The 14,566-nt window shown below is 40.0% G+C and overlaps 1 protein-coding gene across 3 annotated transcripts in view; it reads right to left on the reverse strand.

The window, feature by feature from the left end:
* The window catches only part of LOC126175392 (protein scarlet-like), a 412,406-nt gene that overhangs the window by 83,539 nt on the left and 314,301 nt on the right, over positions 1-14,566 (reverse strand). The gene's annotated exons all lie outside the window — the stretch shown is intronic.

The following is a 14,566-nucleotide window of genomic DNA, read 5'->3' on the forward strand; positions in this document are numbered from 1 at the left end:
TGCCACAGGAGGATTCAAAACAGGAGGTATGAAAAAGGATATAACACCACTTCCTGCTTCGGAACACGTTCAAAGTTCGTCAAATGGTTTTGAACGATGTCACCTGTTTCTACTCTGTACACCTGTCCAAACAACGCGGTCGCGCTACACCCAAAAGGAGTGTGAGCGCGTTCAGTGGTGGTTGCAGGCCAAAGACGTTCTTAGAGATTGGTTGAATCGTCCGAGCGGTGTCAGCAGTATCGAAGGTTGTCAGGAACGTTGTCCAGTTTCACATCGAACTGCGAACTGTCGTTTTTGGCCGCAAAATGTTTGTAACTCAACGCTCCAAGCTTAGGGATGGTTTCATTGACGCCCTTTATGTCACTCCCCGAGGCCTTTTCGATACAGTGGGCCAGAATATTGAAAACGTGGCCAAAAAGGGAAGGAAAGGTTTCTAGATGGGGATTTTAGGCTATCAAATTGGCTACAGTGATGGTGGAACTACTAAACGCCAGTTGTGCAGACTATCAAGTGTTAATTTCGCTTGTTATATTTCAGGTCGAACGCGAAATTCATTGTTAGCGGTGCGTGCAGCTGGCCAGGCTAGAAAATAGTCTTGTCGTAAGAGACAATTGTTTGTGTTCTGTGTAAGTGAAGCGAATATTTTCAGTACAAAAAGTGTTCCATGACGTCTGTACTCATTAAAAAACATCATTATTAATTCGTGTTTTTTAATTTACTTAATTCCGAAAAATGCACGAGAAAATTGTAAAATGTGATGAAAAAATAGATATAAGTTACTGATTCCATGACATTCCGCTTTCTATCGCACTGTGTCCGTAAGTATATATTTTTACCTCTATAAATTAACCTTCACATCCAGCTGTTAGTATCAACTCCGGCTTTGAGCCACGTTTCAAGCGATACTTGCAAAATGACGTTATTGAGTCAGTTTGAAAATGACAATGAAATTAATTAATTACGAGTTACATTTGCACAATTCAAATTATAATAGGTGCCTAGAAGCATTGTAAAGAATATAATAAGTAGAAAAATAACAGAAACCAGGCTTTCCCCTTCATCGTAGGATGAACAACGTAGAGTAGGACAGAGGTCGCTGCGCTGCGATTACAGTTTACTAAACTTCAAGAATTGATTACATTCCGGGTTCACATTTAAAACTGAACAGCCGGCAGTGGTGGCCGAGCGGCTCTAGGCGCTTCAGTCCGGAACCGCGCGACTGCTACGGTCACAGGTTCGAACCCTGCCTCGGGCATGGATGTGTGTGATGTCCTTAGGTTAGTTAGGTTTAAGTAGTTCTAAGGTCTAAAATGTTAAGTCCCATAGTGCTCAAAGCCGTTTGAACCATTTTTTAAAACTGAATATTTTGGTTATTTTTTAAATGAAATTGTTAATGTTAAGTAACTCTTTTCATTAATAATTAATAGAATATAAACAAATAACAAGAAGGTGATAATGATTCAATTGAAGAAGCAGAAGAAGAGAAAGAAGATAGATGATCACGAATCTGAAAAAGAAGAATTAAACGACGTTCCAATTATAGTTACAAACAATTTACTAAATGAATAATTGTAATTGAGACTAAATTATTTCTTGTAATATATTACATCATCTTCTATCCTATATTTGGTCCTTTTTTGAGATTTCCATTTTCTCAACTTATATTTTTATACATTACCTACAACGACCCCTAAATATGGACTTTTATATAAACAAAAGGTCTTGTTTTTTCTTTTTTCCACCATTCTTGAACTCATAATGTTCATCAGTAACCTCGATAATTCGCAAAAAATTACTTTTTAGTGAATAATATGACTTTTATCGATATTTGCCTGTCGTTTTGGATCCACCATTTTTTTTTTCACTTTTTGATGTCACTCTTAATCAGTTACTTAGTTAACCTTTCCATACTAACGTAATACAAATTCAATAACTCTTTATATTTTCCCCAGATTTTTGGGATTCTGGCCAAGTGTGCGGGGGTGTGTCTGAAATATTTTCCTTGGCCAGCCATAATCATATGCCGTGGTTTCAACGCTGCCCATAACGGTTTTGACCGCAATTGCAGAGGCGTCACAAGAGGAGGTGAAATGCGGGGAAGATTGAGTCTGACGACCTCTCATCGTGTGACACGTTTACGGTGCCGTTGGGCGGAAGTGTGGTGAAATCTGGTGCCGATGGGCATTATCATCCTACCTTACATCTCAGATGAAATTCTGAGCTCTGACCTTTTTTCCGGATGAGTCGACACCTTGCCGTTGGGTGACGTAGCGTGGCGCCACACATTTCAAGCATTACAGGTGAAGGTTGTAGGCACCTTTGACCCGAATTTGACACTTCTGCGACGTAGTGTGAGACAATTAAGGCGTTTGGAATAAGTGACCCTATAAATGTGGTACGCTATTTATAAACTACGTGATCAAAAGTATCCGGGTACCTGATTGAAAATAACTTACAAGTTCGTGGTGCCCTCGATCGGTAATGCTGGAATTCAATATGGTTTTGGCCCACCCTTAGCCTTGATGACAGCTTCCATTCTCGCAGGCATACGTTCAATCAGGTGCTGGAAGGTTTATTGGGAAGTGGCAGCCCATTCTTCACGGAGTGCAGCACTAAGGAGAGGTATCGATGTTGGTCGGTGAAGCCCGGCACAAAGTCAGCGTTCCAAAACATCCCAGAGGTGTTCTATAGTATTCAGGTCAGGACTCTGTGCGGCCATTCCATTACAGGGATCTTATTGTCGTGTAACCACTTCGCTACAGGCCGTGCATTATGACCAGGTGCTCGATCGCGTTGAAAGATGCAAACGCCATCCCAGAAATGCTCTTCCACAGTGGGAAGCAAGAAGGTGATTGAACATCAATGTTGGCCTGTACTGTGACAGTTCCACGCAAATCAACAAGTGGCGCTTGGTCCCTTCCTGAAAAACACAGCCGCACCATAACACCACCGCCTCCGAATTTTACTGTTGGCACTACACACGCTGGCAGATGCCGTTCACGGAGCATTCGCCATACCCACACCCTGCCATCGGTTCGCTACATTGTGTACCGTGATTCGTCACTCCACACTCCGCTGTTCAATCGTCCAATTTTTACGCTCCTTACACCAAGTGAGGCGTTGTTCGGCATTTAGCGGCGTGATGTGTGGCTTATGAGCAGCCACTCAACGATGAAATCCCATTTTTATCACCTCCCGCCTAACTGTCATAGTACCTACTGTGGATCCTGATGCAGTTTGCATTCCTGTATCATGGTCTGGGTAGATGTCTGCATATTACACATTACGACCCTGTTCAATTGTCAGCGGTCTCTGTCAGTCAACAGACGACGTCGGCCTGTACGCTTTTGTGCTGCACATGTCCATTCACTTTTCCACTTCATTATCACATCGGAAACAGTGGACCTAGAAATGTTTAGGAGTGTGGAAATCTCGCGTGCAGACGTATGGTACAAGTGACACCCAATCGCCTGACCACGTTCGAAGTCCATGAGTTCCGCGGAGCACCCTATTCTGCTCTCTCACGATGTCTAATGACTACGGAGGTCGCTGATATGGAGTACCTGTCAGCAGGTGGCAGCACAATGCACCTAATATGAAAAACTTATGTTTTTGGGGTTGTCCGACTACTTTTGATCACATAGTGTATGTTTCATTCTCTTCTCCGAAGGGTAAGTCTTGTCAGACAAATAACAGGAATCAACATGTAGTGTGACAAAAGAGATTTGCGTTATAGCCAAGGCAAACATTCAGAACCTTCAAAGGAACCAGAGAATTGGTGTTATTTTTAATAAGTATCAGACAAAAATATGAAACGTTTTGCATGTCCGAGTATCTGCTCGTGTGTGTGAAACGGAAAAAGTCGATGACTTTTTCGTCATATGCAGTTACCTACCTACCGATCAATTATGAGAATTTATCATACAAGAAACCAATTCCGGGCAGTCGTAAGAGTGAGTGCTGCCGTACCATGGGCCTCAGCTAAGCGCCATGGGCCTAACCTAAGATGTAGCAAGTAGTTTGGCAGTTAAAGGGCTTGTATACTCCCTTCGGTGCTTTTAATATTTGGCTCAAACGCTCAAAGACTACTACTGTAATTATATCTGTCCATCGCCCGAATTCTAGGTAACTGATTTCACTATTAAAGATTCAGTTTGGTACGATTGTTATTAGGAAAAGAAACATTCACACTAAGGAACCAGTGCAAGTAATTTATGAATTCTTTGTCGAAAACATAAAATACAGCGTTGAGCGAAGCCAAAGATATATTAATTATAATTCCTCGTGCTCTTTCACCACCGTTGCACTTCGTTGTCGTACATAATCAGTTTGCAATTGCCAGTTATACGATAATTTATTTGAAAATATACAGTATGTAGTTTTTGTTAATACTGAAGTGTTGTAAATAGATGAAAAAGAGATGAACTTCTTTATGATTATGATAAAGTACTTTTGTATTGTTCTGAACAAAAATGAATTAAGGAGCTTAGAAATTTTATGGTGAGGTGTGAGTAAAATTCTGCGGTTGCAATTCCTGGCTGTATGGTTACATTACGTCAGCTGTATTCTTGGTTGTCAAATCGGTGACTGCATTATTAAGACACCATTTTATTGAAGTATTTGATGTAGAAACAGAGTTAGTTACCGGAGCGAGGACTCATAATAGTCGTGAATCTGCGTCAAAGTAAACAGCAAAGTCCAACTGCTACACGTCAAACACGACCACCCATAGAAGCATGTATTGTTGAATGACAAAAGCTTTCCTGTGGGTACGTTATCACTTTAATTTGTGTGTCAAAGCTTCCCAACTGTATTAATTGCACACTCGTGGCTGTCGCGCGGATGGCTCACCTAGGAAAAATTATACATGCAGATAGAGGCTACAACTGAAAAAGTGGTCAATGTACTATAAGGTATACTCATGCGTGTATGGGGAATATCTTACGTCGCGAATTCAGTATATTATGCCTTTGTACTGCACTCGATGTACAAAGCCAGGCTTCGACAAAAGCGTAACGTCTGACAGAAAACATAGTCGTCTCGGTCTACCATTTCGAATTAACTACGCCCCTCCCCCGCCCCCCCCCCGCCCCCCCCCCGCCCCCCCCCCCCGACTCAGCGTTGCAATATTAAAAGTTTTGGCTGGTTTCGTTGTCTAGGGGCTGGGATACGTAAAGCAGCCCGCAATATATAATTAGTATCAGTTGTTCTAGATGATATTGCACGAGACTGTGCAGTCTTTGGCTAGGGTTCCATCTCTACTACCGTCCCATGTCCCATTTCTGCATCGCACTCTTGTTAGATTTTAAGAAACCATAAGACGAACACATTTGACGCCAGCGTCTCTGGCGGGTCGCTCGAATTTGCTCTCACAATGGCCTGATTGTCTAACTTCAATGCTAATTAAATCGGAAACGCCGCAACATCTCGATTTTTTTTTCTTAACACTCATTTCTCAAGACAACCCTGCAACATTCTTACAAGCTTCGCAGACTGTTTCTGACACGCACCCCCCCCCCCCCCGCCCCCTATAAGGAAATGCTAAATGTAACGCGTTTGACAGTACGCACATTCATGGATGACACAGGAACTGGAATTGTGCGTATTGAAGCAAAACAAGAACAGGGAGTTAAATAAACGCCAGTAATCAGTAAAATTCGGCAAGGTCTTCGGACCCGATAGAATCTCTGTCACATTCTGTACAAGAATTCTACCTGAGTTAGCCTCTCTACGGACCATAACATAAAACAGATCCCTCGAACAAAATATCTGTCTTTAGGTATTGGAAGAAAGTATAGATCAGACAATGCTACAAGGCGGTTAGCAGCAGTAATCCACAAAACTTCAACCTTGGCATCTGATTGTTGTACAACCTTAGTAAATATTCTGAACTCAAACGTAACGAATTGTCCCGAACAGAATTATCTCATTCATGTCAACGATGTAAAGGATGTCATGACCACCTTTGACTGTAAACATTTTTTTATTCCATAAAGGAGTCTGTTGTAACACCAGCCTTGTGTTATTATCAGATGGAGTACTTCAAAACTGTAAAAAGAGAGCGTACGTACCGAATTGCTGTTACATAATGTCATGAATATGGCAGCTATATAATAAAATAACACATTACTCACACTGTACTTCGGCAAATTCCTAAACTTAATAAATATTCTGACACGTGGTCATGAATATCATAACGATCATGAGATGAGTATTGAACTGAAAGAATGCGTCTACATTAATCCCAGGGACGAAATGATGACATTATACAAGTCAGTCCATATTTGCTGAAGCACAGTATGAATAACTTGTTATTTTATTATTTAATTGCCATATGAATTATTTATGTGCAATTCTGTAATTAAATTCAGTGCTTTACAGTTCCGCAGTACACCACTTGATAATCACTCTCACGGTGCATCATGTTTTAATGTCATGCGTTTTGTACGTCGATAAGGTGATTTTGCTAGTTTATAGGACATTTTTATGACTATGGTTGTATGGGTGTTACTTTTAATTTTGAAAAAAAGTAACTTCTTCTGAACCAATACCAGAAGTTAGAGAAAGGGCGCTGACAATCATACTGGTTAGCGATAACGATTTTCTGCCAGAACTATGCACCGAATTCCCTACTCTAAAACTGACCGTATAAGCTTAGCATTGTTTAAGCAGCGCCAAGGTAGTTTCATTTGCATATTCATAAAACCATGCGAAGACAAATCTAGACGAATCAATTAAGAATTTTCATATCGGACGACGGTCTCCTTATTTTGAAACAACAACTTTACATTAGGATTCTCTATGTGTTCGGTAATATCGACATGATCATTGGCCACATACTTTCTCATAAGACCTACAGATCATAACTTCATCCACAACCAGCACAAGTAGCAGCTTTAATAATAGTAAGGAAACAGTCTTCCTTTATCTCACCATAAAACCGAGCTACCGTCCCAAAAATAAAAAAAAAAAGGATTCATGATATTACATTGCTGGCTATCAGATATTGCTTGCGGGTATTGTTGCTAAGTCTTGATATCATTACCGTCGAGCTAACACATTTTAGCAAGGTTCGTGATCCGGTCTGATTTATAGTTTCGATTTGCATAACTTGTGGAGAATTTTGTTTCTAAAGATCTCATGTAGGGCTTTTACAGTCTGTTTGATGCACTAGCAGATTTATAGCCAATAGTGGCAGAATTGGTAATACATTTGCCTCTCTATCGTTCAGTTATAATATCGGTGATGGACGATCCTCACTGAACACATCCTGCCTCTGATCCTGAATTCCCTCATATTCATGGACAGTGATGATGGATCTCTCAATATTCACTGCTTGCTTTGATCATATATATATATATATATATATATATATATATATATATATATATATATATAGAGAGAGAGAGAGAGAGAGAGAGAGAGAGAGAGAGAGAGAGAGCACACTCCTCCTCATTTATAGGTACAATCAGTACAACGAAGAGTTGCTGCAGTCATTATTGTTAAAACCGGCTCGAAGATGCACAGGGCACTGACATCGATTACTGTATTAAGCCAGGAAGCTGCCTTGTACGCATCCGTTACACCCTTCCACACTTCGCTAGGAAGGGGCATGTGCTAAATTCACGTGTAGGCCATTTCAGATGCAGAGAGATGGGGGTAATGGCATCCCCTGAGCGCCGCAGTGGCCCAAATTAAAGGGGAATGCTGCATTAACTCGTAATCAGCGCAGAGCTCCCGTTAAATTACAGTATCGACAAATTCCGACTCGTCCGGAAAGCAGCGCACAGTTTATTAGCGCGTTCAATGTCACGGTCATCGTGTTCTCCACCTGTCACAGCAGCATGTATTAGACGGCGGGCTTAGTGTGATAGTTAGATGCACAGAACAGATTCTTTTCCTTTCTTTTCTAATCCGACTATTTAAAGCAGCTGCCTCGTGCTCGTTTCATTAGCAAGGTTAACACTGATTTTGCATCTACATACATACTCCGCCAGCCATTCTACATTGCATGGCGACTCGGGTGTCGAGCGAGGTAGAAATAACTGCCTATATGGCTGTACAAGCCCTAATCTCTCTCTTGATCTTGTGATCCCTAAGAGAGGTATACAGGGGGTAGACAAAAATACGGAAATACTCAAAACATAACACACTACAATGCGTAATACGATGTCATATATGGGTTTCAGTGGAATCTTATGCCATTCATCCTGCAAAATAAACTGAGGTAACGAATATGATGCAGGTGGATACGCACCCTTCTCTGCAAAATAGACACAAAGGCTTAATAATATTGAAGTCTGGTGACTGAGGAGGCCAGGGTAGATGCAACAATCCATCCTCGATCTTAAAAAACCGGTCCGAGAAGATTACAGCTATGTGAATAGATGTCCTGTTATCTTGGAACGCAGCATCATTATTGGGGAACAAACGCTGTACAATGGGATGGATGTGATCGACCAAATGAGTCACACAATTACTGCCAGTAATACGACTTGCAGCCTAACATAAAGCCGATGAAAGACTACCATGACTGGCCGCTGTGACGGAGTGGTTCTAGGCCCTTCAGTCCGGAACTGCGCTGCTGTTACGGTCTACTGTCGCAGATTCATATCCTGCCTCGGGCATGGATGTGAGTGATGTCCTCAGGTTTGTTAGGTTTAAGTAGTTCTAAGTCTAGGGGACTGATGACGTCATATGTTAAGTCCCATAGTGCTTAGAGCCATTTGAACCAAGACCCATGTGGTTGCCTAAATGATCAACAATCCACACCGTGTTTCACTATTGGTCGTAAACTCGGCCAAAAGTTGGAAAGAATGTGAAACAAGTATCATCCGACGAAATCACGTTTTTCCCTTTCTCCATAGTCCAGGTTTCATGGTTTGACACAACGTTTTCCTGTTACGGACATTTGTGTGGTTTTCGAATTCCAGTTCGGCACGAAATTCCCTGCGTATGGAGCCCCCTTCGTGTCGTTCATTATGTTTTGACACTGACAGGATTCGCGGATGCGACATCCTGTTCTTCATTGAGTTATTCAGCTGCTGACCTCTTATTTTATGTCAAACTCCTTCTCAATGAGCGTCTGTCACTATACGCCAAGATTTCCTTTCCTTCGCGTTGTGACTTAGCGGATTACATTTTCCCACTCTCCCTGTAGGCGGTTGTTGTCGTTGTGGCTTTCTGTCCGAAGACTGCTTTGATGCATCTCTCCATGCTACTCTATCCTGTGCAAGCTTCTTAATCTATATTCATCCCTTGGTCTCTCTCTACGATCCCCCCCCCCCCCCCAACCCTCTTCCCTCCTGTACCAAACTGGTGATCCCTTGATGCCTCAGAAAATGTCCTACCAGCCGAACTCTTCTTTTAGTCAAGTTGTGCCACAAATTTTTCCCCAGTTCTATTCAGTACCTCCTCATTAGTTACGTGGTCTATCCATCTAATTTTCAGTATTCTTCAGTAGCACTACATTTCAAAAGATTCCATTCTCTTCTTGTCTAAACTTTTTATCGTCCATTTTTCACTTTCATATATGGCTACACTCCATACAAATACTTTCAGAAGGGACTTCCTCACATTTAAATTTATATTCGATATTAACAATTTTCTCTTCTTGAGAAGCGCTTTTCTTGCAATTGCCAGTTTACAATTTATATACTCCCTAATTCGACCATCAATTATTTTGCTTCCCTAAAAGCAAAACTCATCTACTGCTTTAAGTGCCTCATTTCCTAATCTAATTCCCTCAGCACCACCTGATTTAATTCGACTACGTTCCATTATCCTCGTTTTGCTTTGGTTTATGTTCATCATATATGCTCCTTTCAAGATGCTATTCATTCCATTCAACTGCTCTTCCAAGTCCTTTGCTGTCTCTGACAGAATTCCTACTCTAAATTTTTCTTTGGTTTTCTTTCTTCTCGCTTAATATACAGATTGAATGACGTCGAGGATAGACTACACCACTGTCTCACTCTCTCCTCAACCACTGCATCCCTTTCGTGCCCCTCGACACTTATAACTGCCGTACGGTTTCTGTAAAAATTGTAAATACCCTCGTATTTTACCCCTGTGACATTTAGAATCTGAAAGAGTATAAATCCTTAGTTACGGAGCACCTACCATACGAACACCAACAATTTGCCCGCGTTAAAAGTCGCTTAGCTCCGACATTATGCAGTCACAACTACATAGAACATTGTTCGGACTACGACTGACACTTGGAACATATTCAGGACATTATACGGATGCCGTTCGTGGTAAAATACAAGAGTGTCACCTGCTTGCTTAGCTGTCATATGTATTTCATGTTCAAGCACGCATTTCTCGCAGCGCTTCCATACTTCTGTTTCACTCCTGTACCTTGGTGGCAGTGTAACGCTTACTCTGTCTTCTTCGTAAACAGCTAAATTTCTTCTGAACAATTTCGCAAGAACTAAATCAGCTTTCTTCCAAGGATTCCTGTCTATGTTCACTGAACATTCCTGCAGCACTATCGTATAGGCTATACAGAGCTCTACCGACCCCTCGAGGGGTGCCCACTTTATTTGGATTGGGACAATACTCTAAATTTGATCATAGTACCGAACTGTACTAGACATCCATTACACATGCAGTACATGCCCCTGCAACAAATCTAAGACCCCCATTCGCCTGTCCAAATATTGATTCTTACGTGATCGTCCCATTTCATATCACTTATTAGTATTACCCTTAAACACTTACAAGATGTGACGTGTTCGAGATATTTACCAGGAATCTTGTACTCTCCTGTCAATTAGTTTTCTCGGTTATTGTTACTGTATTACATTCATTTACATTTGAAGAGAGCTGTCATATATTACACCAAACTGAAATTTATATGAAGATATTTATCAACGCCTGTAAGCAGCTAAATGTCTGCATTTCATTGTAATTTCATTCTTCGAGAGTTGCAAGATCACCACTGGTATCTGTTCGTTTGAAGAATGCTAAAAGCCGCTGTAAGAGGTACGCTCTGTCTGCGATATAGAATCGCTGAACAGAGAGCAGTGTTGACTGCAGTACGAACTGTGTAACTGTAGCAGTAGTTGTTGCTAGTCGCTTGTCTGAGGTTGTCTGCGCTTGTCTGCAGTCTCCTCTGGTCGGGAATCTGGAGATGGAGTATCATTGTATAAGGTAAAGAAGCAGCGTCGCGCATATCTAGTAATGTATCTGAACTGTCATCGAAATGTTTTAAAAAATGTCCTAATAATAATTTTTGCAATATAAAATAATTTTTTTAAAAAAAGCATTCATTTAAAAAAAATCAGTTGCTTCCTTTCACAAATCACAAATGTATAAGCCAGCATTGCACGGAGTTGTGCCGAAAAAATTTTTAGGTAAGAGCAGATATATTCTTCGTTTTTATTGAGGTAAGAATTTTTGCTTTTTATTCAGAATGATCTTATAGGGCCACGACGCAGCACTGCTGTCGTCCAAATTTTACCAGGTTACTGAATATTTTTTTATTATGAGGCTTAGGAATTTTTCTGTTTCGTGCTTACATTAAATGAGAAAAGAATTTTGTGGGTACATAAAATGGGAACCAGTTTTGTTCTAAGGTCACACAAAAATGAGACTCGCTATCCATAATAATTATATTTAATTACAATTTAATTAATTTTCCGTGGGGAAGTTACACTTGGCTCCATAATACTTATTTTAATTTCAATTTATAAATTTTGTGGGGAGGTTACACTTGGCGACATCCAGCCAGGATCGTATTTCTTTGTAAATCTCTGAGAAGTAGTCATATATCTGCTCTTATTTACTTAAATGTAGTTTGCATCTGGCGCAACGCATTTACTAATTTGTCAATCTTTCTTTCACAGATCATCGGCAATTTATTGCTCTTTGTTGTAATTGTGTTTGTTCCATTTTTTGCTTCGTCTTTGTTTCATTTTGTGCTTAATTTAGATTTGTGTAAAAATGCCGCGAAAAACTGTTAACAGTACATCGCGATGTGTAATGAGTGAAATAGCCGACTCGAATAATTTGACCGCTAATACTTGCAACATTCAGTGTAATAATGATGATCCCCTAATTACAGACAATCAGTGCGTACCGACCACTAGTAATGATTTTAATGCTAATGATGAACAAACAAATTCAATTGTGTCCTCTGTTAATTTAACGACAATTGATGGCGCGGCACGTTCCATCACAATGAACGCTGCCCAGTTTGACACACCCGGTTTCCAAATTTACGTAACGAACGGACAATTTTTTCTAACGAATATGAACAGTGTAATCAGAATACTTCAGATTTATTTGATTCCGGTATAGTGACTAACAGTGCACATCCAACTGGCGAACCTTTTCAAGAAACAGAAAATGTCTGAATGGTTACACAAAACGTGACAATTGCAGGTAGGCCATTAAACAGCACAGAGAATAGAGTAGGCAGTATTGGCATGGATCAAGTTATGGCATTATTGCTACAACTTCATGAATCAAACAAACAAAATAATGAAAATCTCAAACAACAACTTACTGAAAATTTCAAACAACAACTTAATGAAAATTCCAAACGACAGAATGAAAGACAAGACAACAATCACAAACAACTTAATGAACAGAACAAACAACTTAGTGAAAATCTCAAACAACAAATCAATGAAATTAATGAAAAACAAGACGACAATTTCAAACGACTTAATGAATCGAACAAACAACTTAATGAAAATTTCAAACAGTTGAATGAAAAACATGACCACCTAAATGAACAGAACAAACAACTTAGTGAACAGATTGCAGCCGATGCCGCGCAATGTCATGATACTAAAGAACAATTACGTGAAGAAATTAAGGCTTGTGCTAGTAAAAGTAGTGAAATGTTGCACAAGAATTAAGTAATACACAAGCAGCCACAACAGAATCACTTAGACACGAAATTAGTGCAGTCGCTAAACAATGCTCTGAAAACACAACACAGTTACGCGAGGAGTTTAAATTAATGTCATCAGAACTTTCACGCACACTGGATGCGAAAGTAGACGCGAAATTTGACCAACAGAACAGCCAAATTGACGAACGCTTTAATCACCACCTACAAAACAGTGAAACGCGTTACCGTAAATTTATACAGGAACAGAATAAAGAAAAACGACAAGTAATGGAAACAATTACCGCACAGAGACAGGAAGATAAGCGTAAATTGTTTACGAAAGTAAAAACATACGTAGACAACAACATTGCTACAGTATCAGACGAAATTAATGCTATCAAACAGTTGAACACCGAATTACATGATGAAATCTCTGATCTTAAAACAAAAACAGACACACACACAATAGACTTTCAGACAATGACCGACAGACTTGAACAATTAGAGCTAATTCAGGATCCCGATGCCATCAAAGCAGACGTTAAAAAGTTGAACGAAACCACACGTAAACTACAAAAACAAATTAATGCTTGTGATAATAAAAACGATGATCAGATAAAAATAATGACTGAAAAATATGATGAATTGGCCAGTCGTATTGACGTTATCGAAAGTAATAATGATACCAAATCAGGCGATACGTCACCAGTTTCGTTTAATCAAACATCCGAATTCCAAAATTTACAGCAGACAATCAGTGAGATAGGTTCGCTCAATAATACATTACGTAGGAAATTGTCATCTTTACAGCACGAAGTGACGGAAATGAAAAATAGTTCAGCCTTTAACACATCACAGCAGACGCCACTTTGCGAACATTTGTCAGACTCACACAGCCAGTATAATTTGGGTAATTTACAGAGAGTACGCGACTTAGAATCCGAACAGTCTCAAACAAACAGATTGTCACACAATCCTGAACCTGTTCACACATTCAGAGACGATAACGTTGATTACAAGCAATTTTTATCTGTAAAAAAATCTAAGGTATTTAAAAATGACAGAGCACAGGCACACGCTTTGGACTGGATACGACAATTTGCTTTGTATTTTCATCAGCTTGGCGTGTAATACAGAAACTATAATTGGACTGGATACAACAATTTGCTTCTAAATTTTCACCGGCATTGCCTGTAACGCAGAAGCTGAAATTTATTTGCAGCGCGTAATTGGCCTCAGGGGATTCATTACACTTTAATGAATATGTGCCGTAGCGTGCACAGGGCCCTGAGCCGTAGTAGTGCTGTTTCATCTTTAGTTTTCTGCACTGCTGCCTTCTCTTCTACTATCCTTTATATCTATCAAAAAAGCTCTTCAACTATCGATCTATCTAGGATTAGAAATGTGTAAAGAAAACCTGATATGACAAATTTTACCGAAAGTGACAGTTCTCTTTAGACACTCCCGAAATGACAACTACCGCCGTAATTTTAATTACAGATAAAATTGTAATCATCAGTATGTACAACATTTTCAGCAATCGTCAAAATTATCAGTAACCGCATTTTGGTAACAATAGAGGTTTTTCACTGCAACAGCAACAAAACCAGCCGGTTAGCATACCTAACCAACAATGTAATGTACAAGGTCAACCAAACTTTAATGTTTCGCCGCCTACACGTATAGCGTCAGCTCCAACAAATAGGAACGCACAGCAAC

This window comes from Schistocerca cancellata, chromosome 3 (assembly GCF_023864275.1).
Source record: "Schistocerca cancellata isolate TAMUIC-IGC-003103 chromosome 3, iqSchCanc2.1, whole genome shotgun sequence".
Lineage (NCBI taxonomy): Eukaryota > Metazoa > Arthropoda > Insecta > Orthoptera > Acrididae > Schistocerca > Schistocerca cancellata.